This window comes from Notothenia coriiceps, unplaced genomic scaffold, assembly GCF_000735185.1.
Source record: "Notothenia coriiceps isolate Sejong01 unplaced genomic scaffold, NC01 NC01_scaffold00032523, whole genome shotgun sequence".
Taxonomy (NCBI): domain Eukaryota; kingdom Metazoa; phylum Chordata; class Actinopteri; order Perciformes; family Nototheniidae; genus Notothenia; species Notothenia coriiceps.
In genome coordinates this window covers 425,972-439,144 of record NW_011365224.1, presented here as the reverse complement: position 1 = coordinate 439,144, position 13,173 = coordinate 425,972, and positions in this window count along the sequence as shown.

Here is a 13,173-nt window from a genome sequence, read left to right as displayed (position 1 = left end):
CAGGCAATAAGGTAAAATATCTAGGAGTAAAGACAGAATTATTCCCTCACAGTAATAACAGTAACATGGGTCTAATATGGGTCTGATACTGGTCAAATAATGGTGTACCATGGGTGTAATTGGGGTGCATAATGTGTAATAGGGAATTAATAACAATGTAGAATTGGAGAAATACCAGTGTAATTAAAGTTTAATATGGGTCTTATAACAGTGTAACATGGGAATAATAAGGGTGTCAAATGTGGGTAAAAGCTGATTAATGTGGGTTTAATAATGGTGATTAATTCATTTTCCAAATGCCCATTTAAGGGTTAATCAGAAAAATTCACATTCAATGCACAAAACAATATGGCTTTCAGATATTCACAATAAACTGATAAGGTGCATACACAAAGGGAGAAATAGATGAATAAATAAAAAATACATTGAAATATAAATTACATATTTTAATTAAGGAAAATACTTAAAAAGGAAGGGATTTTTATGTATATCATATTTTATTTTTGTATGCATACAAATGCTTTCATTCCTATTTCCATTAACTTATAAAGGACAAAATAAACTCACTTTATAATACCCAAAATGTAGGATTATACCGTTTTATTTCTTGTTTTTCAGGAAATTCTTCTTTTTTTTGTTTCAATAAGAAAAATAATTTTGACATAAAGCGCTCATCTGATCCTCTATGACTCTGCTGACACCTAGTGGTGAAGGACCGGCACGTTTCAAATGAAAATGTAGTTTCTGTGTGTTTAAGTAGAACAGAAATGTGAGTGTGTTGGAGAAGCTCGGACCCATTGTGTATTTTTAGTCCTTTATTTGTTCCCTGAACAAGTGTCCCTGTCGGGGGGGTGAGGCGTCCTACCCTTTGTGGTAGATGCAGAGGCAGGGAAGGCGGGCGATGGTGTCGCCCTGCTGCAGCTCCTCCAGGCAGATGGCACACTCTCCTGCATCCTTCGTCAGGACGTCCTCTGCAACCACACAGCCTCAGTTATCATTCACAGAACATTCTAAAGATTCACTAGATACTTCATCTTCTCCCAGTTTGACACGAGACAACATAGAAAGAGACTTTGTTGCACATTTCAGTTTTTTGAATTACACTTCAACATGCTACACTTGTGTTTGTGTCATTTAAACAGTTATGCTGTAGTAAGTGCTATGTCTTCTTTGCTACTCTGAATATGTTTTTGCCAACATGCATGACAATAACACCTTTGAATATTTCCTCTATGAAACTTGAGCCTTGTAATGTTTTTTCAATAACCATCTTTCAACTGTTCTTTGTTGTTTTATGTATTTTAATAATTTATTTGAGAAAAATATATTTGTGGATGTGCAGCATCAAGCAGGCTCTATTCCTTCTCCTCCTGAATGATAGCATTCTCCACGAGGGCCGAGTGTGAGGAGATCCCACAGTGCATTCAAACAGTTGATTGTGTGCAGGAATTCTTTGCAGTATTCCCACTACATTATGATGTATTGTGTGGTGGTGGGGGTGTGGTTGCTCTGGTGACAATGGATTTCCACAGCAACATTCACAGCATCTGTTGTTCAGCTCGTTGGATGGAAACACTGACTGCCATCGTGGTGTTATAGAATACAGAGGGGCAGGTAGAACTGAGACACAGAGTGAGCAGTGTTGCTAGGCCAACGCCAGGTGAAGGTTCAAATGTGCTAATTATGTTTAATCCTCATTTATTCAATTTCTCTTACTACAAAGTTCTTTCAACCACCTGTGGACATTCATTTAGTTGATCCTTGTTTTTCTAAGTGCACTGCAGTAAAGAGAGATAGAAAGTAACCGTTTTGAATAAATGTTCACTTAACTTGTGTCTTATTAGTTATATTGTATTCTTGTATTTTATCAGATGCAAAGAAAACTCTAAATATCAGCATTGGCCAAAGACAGATTTATATTACTCCGACACTATATAATACAGGTCTGTTAAATATATGAAAGATCACGTCAAGATATAACAGTGAATAATCTGCTGCCATATGACGCAGTTGATTGTGTGAGTGTCAGCCTCAGTCATAGTAAGAATTTAACACATGATATCTACCCCACCCCCCACATCTAACGGTATGAACAAACCACAGCATGGTCACATGACTGCACATCACCCCCCTAAACTAATGTTGGGCATGATGATATTCAGTAATGAATTGAGTCAATTATTAGCGACTGCTGTTATAAGGCACATAGAAGCTCCGTCATTCAGCAGTGGGGTATTTACTGATGTGTAACGTCATAGAAAATAACAGCGATCTCTCCAGCTTGTGTTGACTTAGATCTTATTCCATGGTTTGAAAAAAAAAACACTCAGAGGACTGTTGACTTTGAGACGAGGTAAATGCTAACTAATTCCCAGTTGTTTAGGTCTCATTCCTGCACCCCTCAATGCATACATATTACATACAGTTAATGGTCCATTTAAGGGTCATTTAAAAAACCTTTACTAAAATCATATTTTTTATGCATGATCAAGATATTATTCTGGTATTTCCAGAACCGGAAAACGATATCATCTGTGTGTTGACATAATTTCCTGTACACTGGTGTGCTGCAGTGTAAAGGGGAAGTGAGCGTGCCCACCATTAGAGCCGTCACCTGCAGCACAACACAGTCATTAGAACTGGCCTTATGTAACAGTGGATTAACCCACATAGGCCAGTTATTATGGGCTGCAGCACATGGCATCCAGCTCAGCTGAGGGGAAAACCTTTTAATGCACGGACAGTGCCGCTCAGTGCGTCATTAGTTCACACAGACAGACAGACGGGGGGTAGTAACAGAGACAATAACAGCCATTAGCTTTGTTAGGAAATGTTTGTTGCTCTATTGCTCTCTGCACACATCACATTACACAAGGGTAGATGAATATACCATAATATCACGTAATATAGGCACTGTGCAGAATCACATACTGCACACTGGAACATAAAACACTTTGTAAAATCACATTTACTGCACACTATGAATAGTACATTTAGAGTGTTCATTCAATTATGAATAATACATTAGCAAAGCGACCAGAAGGAAGGAGGGGTTATGGTGGTGCGTTTTTGAATTTGGGATAGAGCCATGTTTCCAGTATTTATGCTAAGCTAATCTCAGAGTAAGATGTTACACTGTCTCACTCTCGGAGAGAAAGCAAATAAAGCCAATTCCTGCCTCTTGTAAAGAGATGCTAAAGCTTTTACTTATATCGATCGTACAAATTGATGGTTGTTTGAAAATGTTCAAATGTACCATTAGAAAGCAGCAGCGGATATATTAAAGGATATTAAAAGAGGTTTGTGAATGTGAAAATAAAGTGTATTTTCAGGCTAAACCACCAGTGATAAGGTGTCACCTATCATTTCCTTTTGAGGTATTAACCAGTAAGATTCTGATTGGCTGCGTCAGTCATCAAAATATGTCAGACAGACATGTGTGAAATATGATATAAATACATGTTTATGTTGTGTATTCATTCAGACAATGGCACAGTTAATACTTGACATAAAAAGCACCAGAGAGAAGTGAGAGGAATCATTGCTCAATGCTGCTAAGAAAATACTGTTGATGTGTTGCACAAGAGTGAGTGTGCGTGTGTGTCAGTGTGTGTGTGTGTGTGTGTGTGTGTGTGTCAGTGTGTGTGTGTGTGTCAGTGCGTGTGTGTACGTTTCAGTGCGTGTGTGTGTCAGTGTGTGTGTGTGCGTGTGCGAGTGTGTGTGTGCGTGTCAGTGTGTGTGCGTGTGTGTGTGTGCGTGTGTGTGTCAGTGTGTGTGTGTGCGTGTGTGTGTGTGCGTGTGTCAGTGTCAGTGTGTGTGTATGTGTGTGTGTGTCAGTGTGTGTGTGTGCGTGTGTGTGTGTGTGTGTGCGTGTGTGTCAGTAGGAAGGCCTTATTAAATGGCCACTAACAGCAGAGAGCAGCTGTGGTCTCACTGATAACATGAGCTGTGTTTCCTGTTAACCTTTGTCTGAAACCACACCTCACTATTAAAGAGTGTAACTCTTATTAGGGAACATGTTTAGAGCAACGGCACAAGACATGTAGGACACATGGGTCATACAGAACCATCTGAGTCTACAGCTAAGCTAGCGGCTGTGTGTGCTGCTTGCACATCTTAGCTTAGCATGTTAGCATGCTAACATTTGCCAATATGCCCTAAACTTGAACTACCAAAAAAGTATGCTTTGTAATGGAATACATTTTGTGAATCATTCAGTTTTACTTTTCAAGCCAAGGGAACTATTTGTGCCAAGATCGTGGAGAACATGCGTCTCTCCCCAGCTGATCTGACCCTGAGGCCTTTAAGTGCACAAAGATATTTTGGAAATGAAAATATGGAGTCTCCAGCTCCTCCAACAACAATGCAACATAAGATATACTTCAAATAAAAAGAAAGATTTATGAATTAGTGCAGTATATAGACAAAACGGTTCAAGTCAGTTGCAGGAATAAGACACATATGCACTGTATATGTAACATAAACTAAAACAGAATGTAAAAAGAAATACTGTAGAGTTGAAAAAAATTAAGTGAACAGAGCAAGTTTCCTCTAGTTCCCAGCAGCCTTTCTGCAGACATTGCACATCTCGTGTATTAGTAAAACCTCACAATAATGATGCTGAAATGAAATGTCAGGTAGACCTATTTCTCCAGGTAAACCCATATGCAATCACCTTAAATGTTACTTGTCTCTAAGTGAAGCGTTTGACTCTGTGATGCTTCTGGAGGATAATGGGCCTCCCAATAAATGAGACCCTATTTACATCCAGTGATATACAGGATGTATACGGACACACAGTGAATACATACAGTACATGAACACAGAGCACACTGCTCTATGACCTCAGCTCAGATTAAAGCAACTTCGCTGATATCCAGTGGTAGACTGTACTTATGTACCATTTTGAATTACTTGCACTTTTCCTCAAATGGTCCTCAGTTTATGCTACTTTATTCTCCAATACATTTAAGAAGCCAATACTGTACTTTTTACTCCACTACATTTATTTGACAGCTTTAAGTTAGTTACTTTTTAGATTTAGATTATAAGCTAACACAAATTAATTATTGAAATAACTATGATATATAGTTATAGTTTAAGATATCAAGCAGAAGTATATAAAATAATTCAAATTATAAGCACAATTAACTTATTGTGATAAAGACATTAACATCAGTTATCATAATGCGGTTATTCAATCATTAAAATTCTGAAATGGGCTTTAACGTATAAGGAGCACTTTCACTTTTGGTACTTAAAGTATATTTTAATACAGATGCTTTTGTACTTTAAGTATTTTTAAATGTTAGTATTGCTACTTTTACTTAGTTATATCTCATGCTTCTGGTCAAGAACCCACAGATTGCCCCCTGCCCCCCCCCCCCCCGACCAGAGTAAGATAAGTATTGCTGCTACAGCAGAGTGATCCACCTGCTCTGCCTGCGGGGTTCACATACTGGGATCCAAAGATATTGTGGGAAGAATCCAAATAATGAAATGTTAATGAAGAACAAATGAGGACCTGTGGTTAACTTCCTCCATCCAGATGAGCTGTTCACGTCAGTGTCAGGAGGAAATCAGTGTTGGATTACCCTCTCAACACAATGACTGTCAGCAGCTTACTTCATGGGGAATGATTAGCCCGGTACGGAAGAGAGGATGGGATCTCTCTCAGGGAGAGAGAGGATCTGCAGAACATGCACCCCGTCATGGGCCTCAGCTCCACCAACGAGCAGGGATTACGGTTTTGGCCGTGATCCCAATCTTCCTTGAGAGTTCCTTCATATCTGCTCATACAAAGTCTGATCGCATGCAGGTTGATTCCATTATAGACATGACGAGAAAGAAACTTTAACTGGGATAATGTGACTGCTGATGTGATGTTATCAGCTGTGGAGAACATTGCGCTCTGTTGGAACCTCAGTTCCTGTCTGGCCACTTCAGTGAGGAATTAGAACCTCTGAAACCCAGATATGACTTGAACACACCAGAGATGCTGTATTGTGTTCATGTTCTTTACAGGTTTGCAGTGAAGAGAGTTCCCTTGCCGTCATGTTTCTGCTCAGACGCAGGGAGTAAAAGTAGGTCATGCTGAGGGGAAGGCAGGCTGAGGTGATTTGTAATGGAAGATCCTACAATAGAAAGAGTCCCATTGATTAATAGAGCACAGGCTACTTTTGTATTGCCCCCCTTCCTAGCTTGTGCCAATGGCCCGATGTTCCGCAACCTGGTCACATACATTTATACTTTTTATTTTCTTATTTGCATCTTGAACAAGAGCCAAATGGATGCAGCAGAACAAGAGATACAGTATGTGTTGTGGTCTGATAGTATACATCTCTGATAAATAACTTTACTCTGAGGCTAATAACTGAAATGTGAAATGACCCTAAGTACCTACAGTAAGTAGCAGCCATGATAAATGCTGTTAACATTCTCATGAAAAGGGAAGTAGAAAATATTGTCCGACAATTCCTTTCAACCACAAAATTTAAAGTGACGAACCATTTTGTTGTTCACATTAACAACTGATTGTGAGGACAAATGCAGATCATGTAAGAAACTGCGCTTACCAAGCATTTCCCATCTTATTCCATAACTTGCTATCTTCAGCAATATGTTAAACGATAAGGTGAACTATGATCATTACACTAATTATTGTAAAATGATGAAATAAAGTCAATATGTCACAGTGTGACTGAGTTGTGTGCTGTTTCTTAAGCTATGTTTTATTTAAAATTGAATAGTGATATGCGCAGTAGTAGACGTGTAGGCCTAAAAAGTTTTGCATTAACTGCATAAACAATGATTTGTCAAATACTTTCATATAATCATGCTGACTGGAATTCAAATGGACTCATACGAGTGGACAGCAGGGTGAGTGTGAGCAAACGTCTGTACTTTCACTTTCCATTTATTTTTTAAATTCAAACCCTGTTATGAAGTTATATATTTGCCACTGTTGTCCACGTTCATAACGCCCACATTTACCAACATGATTATTATGCACAGGGTCAAGTATCTAGATGGGCTTACTGTAGTGCATCTATGGAACATTATAGTTTCCCCAAAGCAGACACACATCAAAATATCCACTGGGGTCTCAGAATCAGGTCGCCCAGTGCAGTCTGAGGAACTCTCCTCACATCTCTCCTGACCCCAGGACCTTCTCACTGAAGTTAAAGGGAAGTTGTTGGGAAAGACATGAGACCTGATTGTTTTTGACAGATAGACCATAGTCTCTGTCTTCTTTCAAATCATGGTACCTTCATGGCCCAAAATGAACTCATTTCCCAGTTGGGTTTTGACTCGGGTTATGGTAATAGTGACTAATGTCGCCTGGTTACAGAGGTCAGGTAAGCTCACTTCTTTCTAACTGTTTTTTTCCTTTCAAACGCTCAGTCTTCAGCCCCAAGAGACACTGAGTCAAGAGACATCAAAAGTCATACTGAGACAGCTCCTCTGGAGACACTATTTCACACGAGCAGAACAACTCCCCAGCACTTGATGCATGACACCAGCTGGGTTCCCCTTAACCCCAGCATTGGGAAATAGGCTTTACAATCTCAATTAAATCCTCAGATTTGACTTCATCAGCAATATTTGTGTATTTGATGGTCAGTAAATAAGGTTTTACAGTAAACTGATGCCAAAAGTTTTCCTGTATCAGACTGAATTTCCATTTGTTTCACTTCATTATTCTAGTTCCTGTTAGTGGTTTCTAGTTTAATACCATAACCAATCAGCAGCAAGCAACTTCTCTGTCCCACCGTGTTATTTCCCGTGAACAAAGAAGCTGCGGCTGCTGTTTTTCAAAGCAGCTAAGTAACAAACTAACAATCAATTCAGATAACAACTGTGCTTGTAGGGTGCAAAGCATGCATTGGGGTGAATTCACCAAGATTGTGCAAATAAGGCAAAAATAAAATGATCAAATCAACAGAAAGGGATAAATGTACATCGAACTATGCTGTTTCCATGAACTGTATTGAAACGAGGTTATATGCAGACATTTGGAGCTAAATATTTGAATGCAAAAGAGCATCCTTCCAAAACAATGTGGTGCAGCTCCAATATCCCTGGAGTTACAGTCAAATGAGTTATGTTTTCAGAGTTGGCGGTAACTGCAGTTAACCCCCCTGCATTTTTAAGGGGAGTCCACTCATTTTATTTGGGTCCCTGTGGACACAGTGACAGGATTATGTTTCATCTGTAAAATGTCCCACTCAGTACATAGTTACATTTCTTTACAAACCACATTTTCAAGGATCGTTGGCTCAACATCAGGGTCAGAAGTGTATACCTGAGGACTGACTCAGAAATGTGTAACTCTGTAATAAACCCTGACTGCATAATGCTGCATGTCACTCACACAACCCATAATAACTTCTGCACTCAGGAGCAAAGGGCAGCCCGCGACATGAACCTGATTGGTATGTTATTCAAATACAAAAGATAATAGTCATTGATACCTGAATAACAAGTGAAATACTTTAGAAAGATTACACAAGATCTCAGGGACTGTAAACAGAGGAAGAGTTACATATCATGTAAGCTGTAATGTCTATTGATTTGTTTCATTGCAACAGCACTTCTGTGGTTTAGCACATACTACAGTAAAGTCTTGTTTTTGTTTGACATATCTTTATTTATATCATAATAAGTCCTGCAGCTGTACACTTCTCTCACCAGCCTTGCATGTCTTTTATTTGTAACGTTAAAAAGGAACCCCTACCGTTATATGTCACTCTGGGTTTGGTTAAGCACAGCACCAGGTGCAGATCCATCTCATCTGAGGACACAAACTTGGAGCACACGGGGCACTTGAAGCCTGGAAGAAAAGAATGACAAACAATGAATAAGAGAATACACTCAGGGGACAGATAGAAAGAAGACGATAAGGTTACACACTAAAGGAGTTCTGGAGGTGTCCTCTCCTCTGCAGCAGTATCTGACTCCACTGATCACAGTCGATTTGTAAAGGGGCTTCCTTTGACCACATACACACGGGAACGTTTGCGTTTCACACTGTATGCGTTTTAAAAAAAGTCTTCCGTTCACACAAATTCGATTCATTTAACGTGTCCGCTCACACGAGACCGCTGGAAACGCTGGAAACGCTGTAGTACATATGCCAGACCTGTAAGATACACCAAAAGCAGCGAAGAAGACCCCGGAGCATGGTTGCCATGGTTGCCCTTCTGTTTATTCTCCGTGGTGGACGGCTTGTGCTCCTGCTCTAAATCTCTCCGGTAGTCCACCAACAGATGAAAAACACCCACCTCTCCGCCTCTTCCAAGGGACGAGGGAACCATGCGGCAGAGTTTCTGTTAACATTTTTCGCCGGTCAACATGTCCGTTAAAGTTGAAATCTTCCGGACGAAATTAGAAAAGTGCCGGTCAGAGGTGTTCTTTGTTATTTATTGAGCTTTAAAACAAATTGATAACGACTCTATATAATAATATAAGAATAATAAACGGTGCCTCTCTTTTCCTCCCCCTCTCCTGACAGCCCAGCAGCTGATCTTTGAGCAGGAGACGTGGGGAGAGGGAGGTGGGGGGAGAGGGAGGCGGGGCTATTTCATCTTTATCAGAAAATGATCGTATAGAGGCGTACAGACGGATCCGTTTGACCCCCCAGAGCGTTCCTTTTGCAGATCTATCCACCTTGGGACCCGTTAGTGTTTGCGGGGTCCATTTTGATCGTTTTGTTACGGCCTCGTGTAAACAAAAGGGCTATGCGCAAGAGAAACTATGGATACAACCCGTTTTGTCCTGTTGTAAACGGGGTCTGAGTTGTCTCTCCAGCCTCAGTAGCTACTGGTGCTGATTACCTGGGATAACACACCACCATCAAAAGACACATTGAGTTGTGTTGGGGTATCATCAGGGTAATACCAACAGTGAACAGCCATATTTATTTAGCTTAGAATGATTCTGATTTTAATGTTTCATTTATATTACATAAGATATTCATTCAATATTACCCCATTTATTGTATTCTATATATTTCTGGTTGGCAGGAATCTAATTGTGTCAACTTAAATTCAATCATTTGGACTATACTATGGTGCGACAACATCATGACTGGGCTCTTGGAAAGCTCTGGGAGGTAGGGGGGAGTTTTGTGACGCTAAACATTCTGAAGAGATAATAATAATAATAATAATAATATTCCATTCCATTGAATCTTCGGGAATTTTGCAGAAAATGAGATCATAAACGCACGTTAAGATACTTACACGTTTTGTCCAGCACAATACCTTCACTTATTAACACCACTATTATAATAGTTAAAGCAACAATATAATAGCCATCTTATATGGCCAATATAATGTAACAAAACCACATCACAGTAACCTCAGTTCACCACAGCGAAGCTAAAGGCGGCTAATGTTGGTAAGTAAACAACTAAGTAAAAACTTCAGACTTTCAACAGTTGGGTATTTACTGACATATTTTATGTCATAGAAAAAAACTTAAATATCTCGTAAGTTTGTATTAACCATATAAATAATTTCAGCAACCTCATCAAAAACTAATTCAAGTATCCGTTGACTTTCAGACGAGGGAGGGAAGTGCTATAAATTAGGGCTGCTCGATTAAGGCACAAATCATAATCTCGATTATTTGGGTCAATAATTGTAATTGCGATTATTAAATGCGATTATTCATTGACTTTGAAAACATCCATTTATTGTACTTTAAAACAAACGCAAATAATAATTTTAACTTGTTAAATGTTGAATTATACGTTCAGGGTAATCAACTGAAAAACCAATACAAAATAAAATAAATGATACATTCATATCTACATTTAAATAATATCAAAAATAATAAATACCAATAACCAAGATCAACAAACATGTTGCAGTGCACTGTCACAACCTGAAAACTCCTTAACATATAGCCAACATTTTGGTAAAACATATTCAACATATTCCACTCAGTTAAACATTAAAGGCTGGCCCACCGTCATGGTCCAGAAGTAACAGGAAATAAATGTTGAACTACAATTTAAGACCAAATAAAAATGTTTTGGCCACCATGGCAAATGCTGGTAGGGCTGCTCATGTCATCTCTTAAAGTTGTTTTGCTAAAACTTTCACACAGATTAGGTGGAAACAGTTACACCTGCTCTGATTTTAAACTCCTCACTTTACCCTGACTACAGTATGTGATGTCAATGAAGCCAAACTTTAGGTTATTATAGTTTATTTATGAGTTAAAAATTAAACATCATAACGATTTTACCAAATACCTTAATAGTGATAATGTCTTAATACTATATACTGCATATTGGATACGAATATTGGCACTTCTGGAAGATATTTACTGTATTGATTTTCAATGTGGATATGATGATCAATTATTCATGTTATTTTCAGAAAGATCTAATGGAAAAATATGTAGAGATGAAATGTCTACTCATTGATGAGTACGGATACTCATCGTTTCTGCACAATACTATGTTTATTAGGGCTGGTACTTTTTTTATAATTTGATTGAATAGATTGATTAATTGTTCTCCAGAAAATAGTGGAACTGCCTATTAGGTATAGGGTGGCATTGTCAAATTGTTTCTTTTGTCAAACCAAAACCCAAATATAACAAGGGAAATCAGCAATTTCCAAAGCTTCAACCAGCTTCAGTTTGAAATGTGTCTCTGAAAAGTGCCTTTACAAATAACAAAGACATTTAAGAGTTTCATTTACCTTAATGTATTAATCATTTAGCCTATTAATGCTTCAGCTTTGTGACAACATGTTCAGCCAAGTGCATAAATACAGCCCTTTTCCGTGTCTCTTCCTCTCTGTCCCGTTGACTGTGGAATAAAGCAGAGCAAACCATCATCTATTGTTTACTTTCATTGCAGGTTTTATATAGCTTTAAGCCTGTGATGTATAGGCAGGTGTTTCAGATAGAGTTTATATGGGCGGCAGGATTAAAAACATTTTGTAGAATCCTTGAAAATATCCTGCATTGTATTGCTATTCAGAAACATGCTAATCCTCTGCCTCTTTTTAATCCACTGCAGACAGAAATCCTACAAAGGAAACTCGTGCCGGGTAATGTGAATGAAAGTTGTAACAGGAACTCATAATATCACGATGGTCTATCATAATTCCTGCCTGTTTTTAATAGAAAAATAGTGTTTTGCTCACGTTGATGAAGGGAAACATTTATGCTAGAGTGGGTAGAGGTGTGTCTCATGCTCGTCTAAAAAAATCTGATCTTGTGGCTGCCTCGTATCTTCATGAAAACAGGCTGTTTAATTGCTGCAGTAGTTAGCCAGTTTTGTACTTCAACACTTGGCAGATGGAAGACAGCCGAATCAAACAGCCGTTGCATACATCAAACAGGAGAACCTCGGTGATGCACTGCAGGCCAAGTCATTAGTGATGGCGTTTAGCAAGCTCTTCAGCTGACAGAAATGTAAATGAAACATAAATCTTGTTGTAGCTGGCTCAGACTGAACTGGATTTCCCAAGCTGTAACATGGACATACTAGACATTAAAGGGGGTAGGATGTGAGACCTAAGTGAAGTCCTGCTGAGTGTTTTGGCCTGAGATTGACTCCATAGCTGTTGGACATTTTAGCGTCCATGTTGTTTCACAAAGATTAGCTGTGCGCTACGTGCCTTTGCCAAAGCAGTTTTACCTTCTGCGTCTGTCTACATCTCAAAGTGTCCCAATCATTTTTTCTCTCTTCCTCTGAAAGCTATTTATAGCTGCTTTGCTCTGATTATATAATACGTGGTAAAATAAGAAGCAAATCGTGCCAGGTTCAACAAAGAAGGTGGGTAAGCGGAGGTGATGAGAGATAACAGGGTAATGACGGGTCAAAGATCAGACATATCACATCTCAGCCACCTCAGATTCAGACATTACACTGACAAAGCTTTGTTCAACAAAACAGACGAGGTGCCAGACAGAAATATTCAGCCTGTGAAGGTGGGAGGAAAAGCACTCGGAAAGAGAGGTGAGTCTAGGTGTATAGTATAGAAGTGAAAGTGGAAGAAGGCCTTGCTAGTTGAGGATGCCCGACCCGAGAAGCCTCATCCAGCCTGCTGCCTGAACACAAGCCAGGATTAGACATTCTGGAGAGTAGTTGGCAAACTGGGCGTCGTGGTTATAATGGAGGGAGCTCCGTGTGTTGCAGGACGACAT